Source organism: Mustela nigripes, chromosome 5 (genome assembly GCF_022355385.1).
Source record: "Mustela nigripes isolate SB6536 chromosome 5, MUSNIG.SB6536, whole genome shotgun sequence".
In the NCBI taxonomy this organism is placed as follows: Eukaryota; Metazoa; Chordata; class Mammalia; order Carnivora; family Mustelidae; genus Mustela; species Mustela nigripes.
Genome location: NC_081561.1, coordinates 99274873 through 99286048, shown reverse-complemented (window position 1 = coordinate 99286048; position 11176 = coordinate 99274873). Strand labels below are relative to the sequence as shown.

The 11176-nt window shown below is 38.3% G+C and overlaps 1 pseudogene; it reads left to right on the top strand.

The window, feature by feature from the left end:
• Nucleotides 1-7298: 7298 nt before the first annotated feature.
• On the top strand, nucleotides 7299-8225 carry LOC132017423 (glyceraldehyde-3-phosphate dehydrogenase-like; annotated as a pseudogene).
• Nucleotides 8226-11176: the final 2951 nt, after the last annotated feature.

Below are 11176 nucleotides of genomic sequence, written 5' to 3'. Positions count from 1 at the left end.
CAGGCTGCAAACCCCTTTACTTGGAATAAAATCCTTGAAAAGATCTTTGGCCTGGGTGTGATGCTAGGCAAGTTGTATTGTCCACAATAAAGATCCAAGTAATGTCCAAATCATATATTTGCCCCCCAAAGCTGTGTGTTTTCTAAAATTCTCTTCATATAGAAAAAAAAAAAATCATTGCAGATCATTCTTTAATTACACCAAAGTGCCCTTTTAAAACGTGCCAGAAGACCATACTGCAATTGCTTTTTAAGTCCTCTTTTTTCTCTTTGCTACAGTGTGTGCTGTTGCTTTATTTCTCTGAACAATATCCAGGCAGCTTCAAGAGAAAATCCATTGATGCCCTTAAATTTGCATTTTATAGCAGTTTTCTCAGTTTTTCAACATGGTATGGGGAAACACATTATGACAACTCCCATGCACCCTTCAAAAACACACTGTGATGGAAGGTAAGAGAGATCTGTGGAGAATTTGGATTCACTTTAAAAAATCACCTGTGGGACCTGCCAGATTGCTACTATCTATCCCAAACATGGTGCTCATTAAGAAACCCCAATGGCTCATGATTTATTGATTGGAGACCAAATATCCTGGAAGACTCATAAATCACTATTTGAATAGGCTTTTAAATATCCTTTCCTATATCCTGTCAGTGCATTATGCTTCAGACACATATGCATAACTTAATCTATATAAAAATTTGTCTGTTCTACTTTCTATCTCATTTCTTAGATTGTTATATAAAAAGATTATGTAGCTGGATTCTATTTAAACAATGGAATTTTTATTAACAAGATATTATCAGTCATGTTAAATACTCAAAGTGATTTTCAAATAGATGTTATTCCAAATATAGGCTTTACAAATTTGAGTGATTTGTGGAAATGCTTTCTGGATGTAAGGATTAGAATATTCACATGGATTAAGCTGCAGATATTTTTTTTTTTCCAAAACAGGTTTTCTTTTAATTTGAAGGGGGGGAAAAAAACCCAAAGTATCAGAATTTTTGGTTTTCTTCTCTACCTCCCCAGATGTAGAGGACATTTAATAGTTTTTGCTATACCTAAATCCAAAAACATGTCAGGATTCTGTGTCAGCATGAGGTATGAAAAATAAACAGACCAACCCCTGGTTTCCAAACAATTAAGAAGATTGAAACTAAAATGATTCTCAATGCAAGCAATAAGCTGAATATAAGTAGAACAAACAAACAAACAAAAAAAGATAAAAACAGATGGGCAGATAATGTGATATAAACAACAAACAACTGGGCATTTTTAAAAATTTTCCAAGTTGAAAAAGCTAAACATAGACAAGTTGGTGGAACAAAACCAAAAAATAAACAAACAAAAACACAAAAAACAAACAAAGAAACAAACAAGAAAAAAACCCTGGAAATATGATGAGGGTGTGAAAGCATCTAGGAGTCACTCATTCGTTTATTCAACTTTGAACCTTCATTTAAAAAAATATTACTGATGCCTTGCCTCTATTGTGTTAGGCATTAAAGAAACAATGGCAAACAAGCCAATATTTACTTCATTGTTCCCTAAACATTCCTTTAGGAAAACAAACCCCAAATGAATTGTAAAATAGGAGGGCAAGAGTTGAACTTCTTTGGGGGAATGTAACCAAAGGATCAAAGAATAAAGGCCTGTTTCCTAAAGCAATAGTGTTCAGCAAAGATGTAAGGAATTCATCAGCATTAGAAAGGAGAGTGGGCAGATGTAGCAAGATAGTGGTGGTCACAGTAGGAATGGATCTAATGGAGTAGTTTTGGAAAAGTCTTCAGATAGAAGAAATCATAGGAACATAAACTATGAGGTGGGAAAGAGAATAGCACATCTTAAGAACTGAATGCCAGTCAATACTTCTAGATAAGAGAGTGAAACTATGATGAGCAAAAGTCTAGACCAGGCAGAATTTTAAAGATCTCAGCCAGAAATCTCAATTTTATGGTAAAAGAAATGAGAAGTCTTTGATGGGTTTTAAGGAGGAACTTATAAGTATTGAATAATATATTGAAAAACCAACAAAAAAATATGTTAACTATAGTGGAGGGTAGGTTGTAAGACAGTGATAAATAAGCATAAGTAAGTATCAGCCTATTTCATTAAATCATATAAGAGATGATGGTTTCTTGAACTAAGGCTTTTGGAAGTAGTTCCAGAACTATAGAAATAGAGGAAATGAAAATCATGGTATTTGGAAATTGGTAACACATAAGTAGTAGAAAATGGGAAAAAGCAGGAAAGATTCTTATGTTTTCAGATTGAGCAAACACGTGGCTTTGTGTTATCGAGGAAGGAAATGCTGGAGGAAGAATAATTGATAGAAAAATTCATGAGTTCAGCTCTGAACATGTTCAGTGAAGTACTTTTGTGACAGCTCTGTGTTGTGCCTTGCAACCTGTTAGGTATGTATCAGATAAAGAGTACAATTGAAGAGAGGTCTGAGCTTCTGTCAGTCAGCATGGACATGTCACAGCAAAATTTTAGGGAATTAGAACAAGTTTTTTTTTTTTTTTTTTTTTTTTTAAGATTTTATTTATTTGACAGAGAGAGAGAAATCACAAGTAGGCAGAGAGGCAGGCAGAGAGAGGGGAGAAAGCAGGTTTCCTGCGGAGCAGAGAGCTCAACGTGGGGCTTGGTCCCAGGACCTTGGGATCATGACCTGAGCTAAAGGCAGAGGCTTTAACCCACTGAGCCACCCAGGTGCCCCTAGAACAAGTTTTATTCTTTGTTTTTGCTACCTGCCCATTGCAGGCCAAGAAGGGAGCTTTTTCATATTATTCAGTTAGACACCCAAGATGACTAAAGCCGTATTTTGTGATGATGCTACTGTATCTATTGGGGGCTTCCATGTTCATCATGGTAGGGCAAGGAAGTATGTAGAAGGCATATCAGCTCAGAAAGAGTCTGTCTTGAAGTGACACTTGTTGCTTCCATTTATACTCCATCAGCCAAGGTAAGTTATTTTACCTCTGCTGAATTCTAGAGGGAGTTAAGTGTAGTTTCAAATTATTATCTAGGAAAAGAAAGAGATCCAGAAATATTGTGAGTAATGACTACCACCCGATTCAGCATATCATTTTAGGTGATTTTAACATATGGCCCAGCTAATAGATATTTGTCATTTATTGTGGTCCAACTTTCTCTCTATATTTTGGTAATTTTTTACATTATTAATTGTTCTTTCCAAGGCAGAGGATGGAATAATTATATTCCAGACTTTCTTATAGTTTTAGATAAAGGCACTGACTTCAGTTTTTCCAATTATTTGGACTCACTTGACATTTACATTAGAAATCTAGTATTATGAAAAAGTGACCATGAAAAGAGGAATATACACTCTGGCACATGTAATGGCAGGGACTTTGGTTTTTTCTGATGCTTGGAGGAAGGAAGGGAGTGGAATATCAGGCATCTAATCCTAAGGGCAATCAGTTCCAAGTAGCATGGCCATGATATCTTCTTCAGAACAGATGGTGTGATGTCATTGTTCCTGTGTCTTCAGAATCTTGTCCTCTGTCCCTTCTCTAAGTTATCTGAGCTCCATAATATCCCTTTAAACACTAATTTTCTCCTTATGTCAGAATATTTTCTAATGTTTGCAATTAATAATCCTGACCAATATGGCATTTGGTGCCAGGAAAGGCAACAAGCCATCAAAGAAATAAAAATTTGTAAATGGGTTGTTTATGCTGGTTGGGTTTGAAAGCACTGAAGACATAGTATAGAACTAGCAACTCTGGTAGTTAATGGCACAGCATATGAAAGAGTTACTTAAATTATCCTCTAGAATGAAATGGCTATTGAAGACAAGATCTTTAAAAAAAACAGGTAGCTCTTGGTTTAGAATGAGTAGGAAAGATGGGATCTTAAGGAAGAAAAGGAAGGCTACTGCTTCTAGATATATAGGAGAGCTAAGCAACAGAAACTCATAAGATCCAAGTCCTAAGTTCTTGGCTCAGGAGAGAGTAGGAGAATTGGAGACTTTCTGTGTCTGTGTCAAAAGTATTTGTTGCAACCACAGGACTGACATAGCCAAGAATAAAACATCCTATCTGATGCTCTGGGTTGCTGAATTTCAGATTAGGTTGAATTCATGTCTTTGTCAGATTTCTTAGTAACAGCATATTGAATGGAAAAGAGTAGAACACCAGTTAAAAAGGAGGCCTTTAGGAGAGCCCCTAAATACCCTAATCTCCTGGAGTGTCTTTACAACAAAACAGAATCTCTGTCCCAATTCAGGCCTCACCTCAAGATCCCTTAGATAGCAGTGTCTGGGTGGCTCAGTGGGTTAAAGCCTCTGCCTTCAGCTCAGGTCATGATCCCAGAGTCCTGGTATCAAGCCCCACATCCGGCTCTCTTCTCAACAGGGAGCCTGCTTCCCCTCTCTCTGCCTGCCTCTCTGCCTACTTGTGATCTCTGTCTGTCAAATAAGTAAATAAAATCTTGGGAGGGGGGAAAGATCCCTTAGATAAGTACCGTGCAAGGGGAGCCAATTTTTTCATGCTCCTACCTATTGCTCTTTAGTTCCTAAGGTCAACAGCTAGAATCAGTCAGAAACTGTAATTGCTCTCTCAGTTCCTTCACTGAAATTTACACATAAGGTTGGCCTATGCTGAATTAGGTAAAGATGCAATAAAATACCTTAAGCTAATAAAGTAGAAGGTAAATCCAAAAAAACTATGAAAATTTTTGTAGTAAATATATCATAGGTGATTCTAACTCCTAAAGATTTCCTGATGGAACCCACAAAACCTCAATACAGCTATTAATTGAAATAAATGGGAAGGAGAGACTCAATGTTATTTAAAACATAATGATAATTTTTCTTGGTAGAACTTTGAGGACCTTTGTGGTGTGGTCCTACTGTGTTTTGTGTTTTACTGTGTTTGAAATGAGTTCCCTGATTCCAGTGGAGTTTATATGATCATTGGATAAGGGGATTAAATAAACTAATATATGTAAAAGTACCTTGCACATAGTAAGCAGTCAATAGATCCAGGCTATTGCTACTCTTCTCCTAAGAGACTTGCACGATTTAGGAGGCCAACTGTATACTAAAGGAGGAGAAATTCCTAGACATTTCATTAAGAATTGGATACTAATTCCAGGTTGACTCTGCTGGCTAAAACTAAACCATTTCTGCAATTCAGTAACAATGCTAGGGTTATTGAATGTCAGGTAATTAATAGTTATCTTAGTCAACTCTGCTCAGGCTGTTGTAAGAAAGTACCAAAGACTGGGTAGCTTAAACAAGAAGAGATTTGTTTTGGGGCATCTGGGTAGCTCAGTCAGTTAAGTGTCTGCCATCAGCTTCCACCATGATTTCAGCATCCTGGGATGGAACCCCATGTCAGGCTCATTGCTGAGCAGGAAGCTTGCTTCTTCCTCTACCTCTGGACCTTCTGCTGCTCTCTCTCTCTCCCCCTCTCAAATCAATAAATAAAATATTTTTTAAAAATAAAAAGAGATTTACTTCTCATGGTTCTGAAGACCATGATATCTAAGATCAAGGTGCCAGCAGATTCAAGCCACTTTCATGACCTAATCTAGACCTAATTATTTCCCAAATATCCCACCTCCAAATACCATTACATTGGGGTGGAGGATACATTCAGTCCATAACAATGCATATTCACTGTAAGTGTACTCAAAGTAGGCCCAGTGGGTTTATAGACACATCTTGTGGCTATTTCTTTAGTTCCTACTGATACTCGAAATGATTATAATCAGTAACTGGAATGATTCACAGACTGGGGTCATAACCCATACACCAAACTCTATTATAATTGCCTAAGTAGATGTTCCTGGGCCTTTTCTGTGCCTTTAAAATAAAAAATGAAAAAATAAAAATAAAAATGAAAGTTGTTCTCCTTTATCACTTGGAATAATAAGGATTCATACTCCCAGTGGTTGGTGGTTATGCCTTCCCCTTCTTCATTCAGTTAGCTTGTATCACCTGCACAGTAAGAAACAGGCCTTGGAAAATAACACTAGACTTTCCTTCATTTAAATACATGTTACCTGTAGTCTCAACTACTATTCTGGATTCAGTTTTATTTCGAGAAGAAATCATACCAGCTTTAGAATAGCACCTGGAATGCAGTTATTGACATGGTCAAAGCATTTTTCTATACTAACAACCAGACAAAAGCAAAAATTATTTGCTTTCACCTGGTAAAAAAAACAACAGTAGACTTCTACGCACTTATTTCAAAATTATAATATAGGATTCTGTGCCATAATTTATGCTAGAGGGACCTTGATTTCACAATGCCAGCATCATCCAGTTTTGGTATATTAATAATTTCATGAGGAAAGAAATTATAAAACAAGGATGCTAGATTTTTTTGGTAAGACATGTAGGCATGCTGAAGTTTGGAGAGTAAGTACCATGAAAATACAATGGTCTGCCACCTTTGGAGTTTCTGAATAGTCTGTGGTAAATAGTACATGGTAAGATATACTATTCAAAGCAAAAGGCTAGTTTCTGTGCTTTGCCCCACAAATCCCTAAGAAAGAGCTACAATGGGTTTCTTTGGATATTGGAGAAAATTATCACCACTTTTAAGTTGGATACTCTGATTATTTGCCAGGTGACTCAAAAGGATATCATTCTTTAAGGGAGCCTCAGCAAAAAAAAGGACTTTTCGGCTGGACCAGATCCCATGAAACAGCCTTCCAATGGGCGTTATGACAGCTAATCCAATTGTGCCCAAAGTATTTGTGGCAGGAGACACAGTACAAAGTTTGTAAAAGAGAATGATAGTACAGGTTTCTAAGGTTTTAGAAGAAAGCTGTGACCACTCTGCAAGTAGCTGTTCTCCTTTTGATTGAAAGTTTCTGTTTTCCTAGTAGAAGCAAGATCATGATAAGCATTGAGCACCTGAAAAGAGAGCAACAAATAACTTGATCTTACATTCATTAACTTGATGTTATCTATTAGTTAAAGCTACATAACTGGTTATATCCAGCAATAATCTATCAATTAGGAATTGTGTGTATAGTTTTGATTAAGCAGATCCTGAGGCACAAATAAGTTGCATGAGCAGATATTTTCATCAAAAATAAACAAATCTGAACAGTAGTTAAAGTGGTAATAAGAGTTTTAAATCACTAATGCACTATTACAATAGAGAAAAAGATGGTACAGGGTAAATCAAGCTCATCTTCAATTTTTACAAAGGTGATTGGGCATTTAAAGGGAGAATGACAGGCTCTCTCTTCCTCCCTGTTTGATGGATAGCACATCTTCTGGTGCAGTGCCAGCTGTGTCCCTGAGATACAATGGTGAAGGATGGAATAAACAGATTTGCCCATATTGGGTGCCTGGTCACCAGGGCTGCTTTTAACTCAAGCAAAGTATATATTGTTGTTATCAATGACCCCTTAATTGACCTCAACTGTATAGTCTACATCTTCTAGTATGATTCCATGTATGGCAAATTCCATGGTCCAGTCAAGGCTGAGAATAGGAAACTTGTCATCAATGAAAATCCCATCACCATATTCCAGGAGAGAGATCCCACCAACATCAAATGGAATGATTCTGAGTGTATTGTGGAGTCCACTGGGGTCTTCATAATCATGGATAAGGGTAGATCCAAGAGGGTCATCATCTCTACCCCTTCTACTGATAACCCCATGATTGTGATAGGTATGAGTCATGAGAAGTGTGACAACCCCCTCAAGACTGTCAGCAATGCCTCCTGCACCACCAACTGCTTGGCCCCTCTGGCCAAGGACGTCCATGACAACTTTGGTATCATGGAGCGAATCATGACCATCGTCCATGCCATCACTGCTCCCAGAAAAGAGTGGATAGCCCCTCTGGAAAGCCATGGCATGGCTTCCCAGAGCATCATCCCTGCTTCTGGTGCCACCAAGACTAAATGGGAAGCTCACTGGCATGGACTTCTGTGTCCTCATGCCAATGTGTTAGTTGTGAATTGGACTACCACCTAGGGAAAGCTATCAAATATGATAACATCAAGAAGGTGGTAAAGCAGGCATCAGAGGGCCTCCTCAAGGGCATTCTGGGCTACACTGAGACCAGGTTGTCTCCTACAACTTTAACAATGACACTCAGTCTTCCACTTTCAATCCTGGGCCTGGCATGTCTCTCAAAGACCACTCTGTCAAGCTCATTTCCTGGTATGACAGTGAATTTGCTACAGCAACTAGGTGATAGATCTAATGGCCTGTAAGGAGTAAGAGTCCCCTGGACCACCAACCCCAGTGACAGCAAGAGGAAGAGAGGGGTCCTCAGCTGCATCGAAGTCCTTACCACAGCTCATCCCCCAGCACACAGAGAATCTCCAGACCTCTGCACAGTTTCTGTCCCTCGAGAAGGGGAGGAGCTTGGAGACCCCAACTTTTTATGTACCATCAATAAAGTATATTGTACCCAGTGAAAGAAGGAAGGAAGGAATAAAGGAAGGTAGGAAGGAAAGAAAAGAAAGGAGGAGGTGGAAGAAGAAAGGGGGCTTGTACAGAACCAGAGAAATGAAACATTATAAAGAGTTGGCCAATGTAAATATAATTAGGCCAGCTGTGTCTGTTAGCTATCAATAATTGAAGTAGGTCCTTCCTACCACAGTGTCTGGGAGAGAGGACACTATCCCTTCTAATGATACTATTGATACTTCTATACTACTATTGATACTTCTAATGATACTATTTCAAAGGAATGATTTTAAGGTATTTGAGAAGACAATCCTGAGTTGTAAGAGATACATAGAAGAATTTATGATGGAAAGCCTTTATGTAAATGATCTAAGAAAGGAAGGTCAGAGGCCTACCTGATAAGGTACCAGCTAGAAAGAAAACGGTAAAAACTCTTTTGGCAACCTGGAGGTTTCTTTCAGGCAGCCACTTTAAGGGGGTTAGGGTCATCCTAGGGATGCAGCCTTGAGTTGTTAGAAATTATGCAGTGGCTTGTTCAAGTCTTTTAATGTGGGATATGTATCTCTGTGTATGTAAGGGGTGGGCAAAATAATTTGTGCTGAGGGTGTGAAGTCTTTGGCACTGAAGTTGAGGGCTGAGAGCACTCAACTGGAGTTTGGTCAAGGAGAGAACTTTTGTCACTTCATACTCCCTGTGTCCTAATGTTTTTCTATGTGATTCCTCTGTTAACTCACATGCGTGACTCTTGAGGAGGCCCTATGACAAATGGAACAAGAAGGAAATAACCTGAGTCTAACTTAAGTTTACTCAGCCTGATATGCTAGCAGTAATCAGAACTGGAGTGCTGTTATATTAAACCCACGCAGGGTAGCCATAAATGTCATTAGGAAAGGAAAATCCTCTCAAAATATAGTTCAAGGGACATATTCCAGTTTTTGCTTAGTCTAGAGAGAGGTGGTTGAAGGCTAGGTTTATACTAATTCATGAGCAATAGTTTGATCAGGTCTGCATTCTCTTCAGGAAAAGAGTTGGGGTTAGACTTAGGGGCTCATTACTCAAAATGGGCTGAGCGATTGATAATATTTGCATCCTAAGTGAATACTCTGTCAAAGAGTCTCGCTGTGGAATAAATTCTAAATAATCAGTTGGACAAAATGACCTGATAAATGGATGAAAGTTTGATTCCTTTCCAGCCACCCTAGTACTTGCCCAGTACACCCAGTAATAAAGTGATCATGGTGACAATGACAGCAGATTAATGTAGATTTCTCACAACAAGACTGTGATGGACACCACAACGGCTGGTTACTCAATTTACCCACAGCAGGAAACAACCCTAATCCTTCAGGATAGTTCTATACTTCAGGAAAAGTATCTTATTCTTAAGCAGTAAATTAATTACATGGGGGCTACTCCTATTATGGACTAGAAATACTTTGTCCTTGGTAGGATAAATGCCTTAATTTGGATTTATATTTGCCTCTATGCTCATCCTACTTCCTGTAGCAAAACAATTCACAAGCTTTATGGAATATCATATACACTATTAAGACATTTCACATAACATTTTTGCCTTTTTGAGAGCTCTTTTCAGTAAAAGAAATAAATCAACTGCCATCTGTCATGAAATTCACTGGTCCTACCACAGATACTATGATTGATGAGATGTTTTCTTTCTTCTTGAGAAGGTGGTGATATATTTGTTTATAGGTAGTTACAATAGGATAGGTGAAAGCACGTTACTATTTGAAAGATTATGTTGGGAAGAAGGATATATATTAATGTCAGGTAGATAAGAGCAACTGCAGTGGATATTTGCCATTTCTTATCACCTAATATCTTGGAATACACCCTATTTTCTATAATCTCCATACTCTAAATCCTATGTTCCCCAGCTAGGAATCAGAAAACTCAACATTTGTTAACTCTTTACAGTCTGATGAGGACATACTTGTGACGTAAGTTCTTCTAATTAGACACAATTTTGAGAGACTTGGATGTACACGTGAGAAATGTGAGGAAACTGTGTGTCATGAGGGAAGCATAGCAGCAAGGGCTTCCCATTCTTCAGAGTTAGCCATAGTATTTTCATTAAAACATCTTTATGATATAGGTACTGTTTCCAAAATTAGCTTTACCACCTGTCTAATCCTCCTTAAGATCCTCCTAATATGAATAAATATCTTTTCTGCTTAAGCTAGTTTGTATATGGCTGTGTGCAACTAGGTACTCTGACCTATGCAGCAAAATTGTGGTCAATGAGGGGCCTCTGGGTGGCTCAGTGGTTAAGTGTCTGCCTTTGGCTTAAGTCATGATCCCAGAGGTCCTGGGACTGAGGCCCACGTCGGACTCCCTGCTCAGTGAGAGGCCTGTTTCTCCCTCTCCACCTACCCTGCTCGTGTTCCCTCTCTCGCTGTATCTCTCTCTGTGAAATAAATAAATAAAATCTTTAGAAAAAAATTATGGTCAGTAAAACCATGTGAAATAAATATTTCTCATAGACAGTGTAGCAAAAAAGAAAGTCTGAGAACAGACCCGAGAGACTTCACGTTGAATTATTAAGTGGCATAAGAAAAACCAACAAGAGAGTAGGATAAAGAGGCCTCAGAGAGGTAGGGAAACAATACAGACAGTATGGATCATTGTATCCAAAAGTAAGTGTTTCAAGAGTTGAGTGGTCACCCTGTTGAATGCTCCTGAAAGAGCACTGGGTGAATAATTGTTGTCTTTTATTGTACTTCTTACCTGATGACTTCATC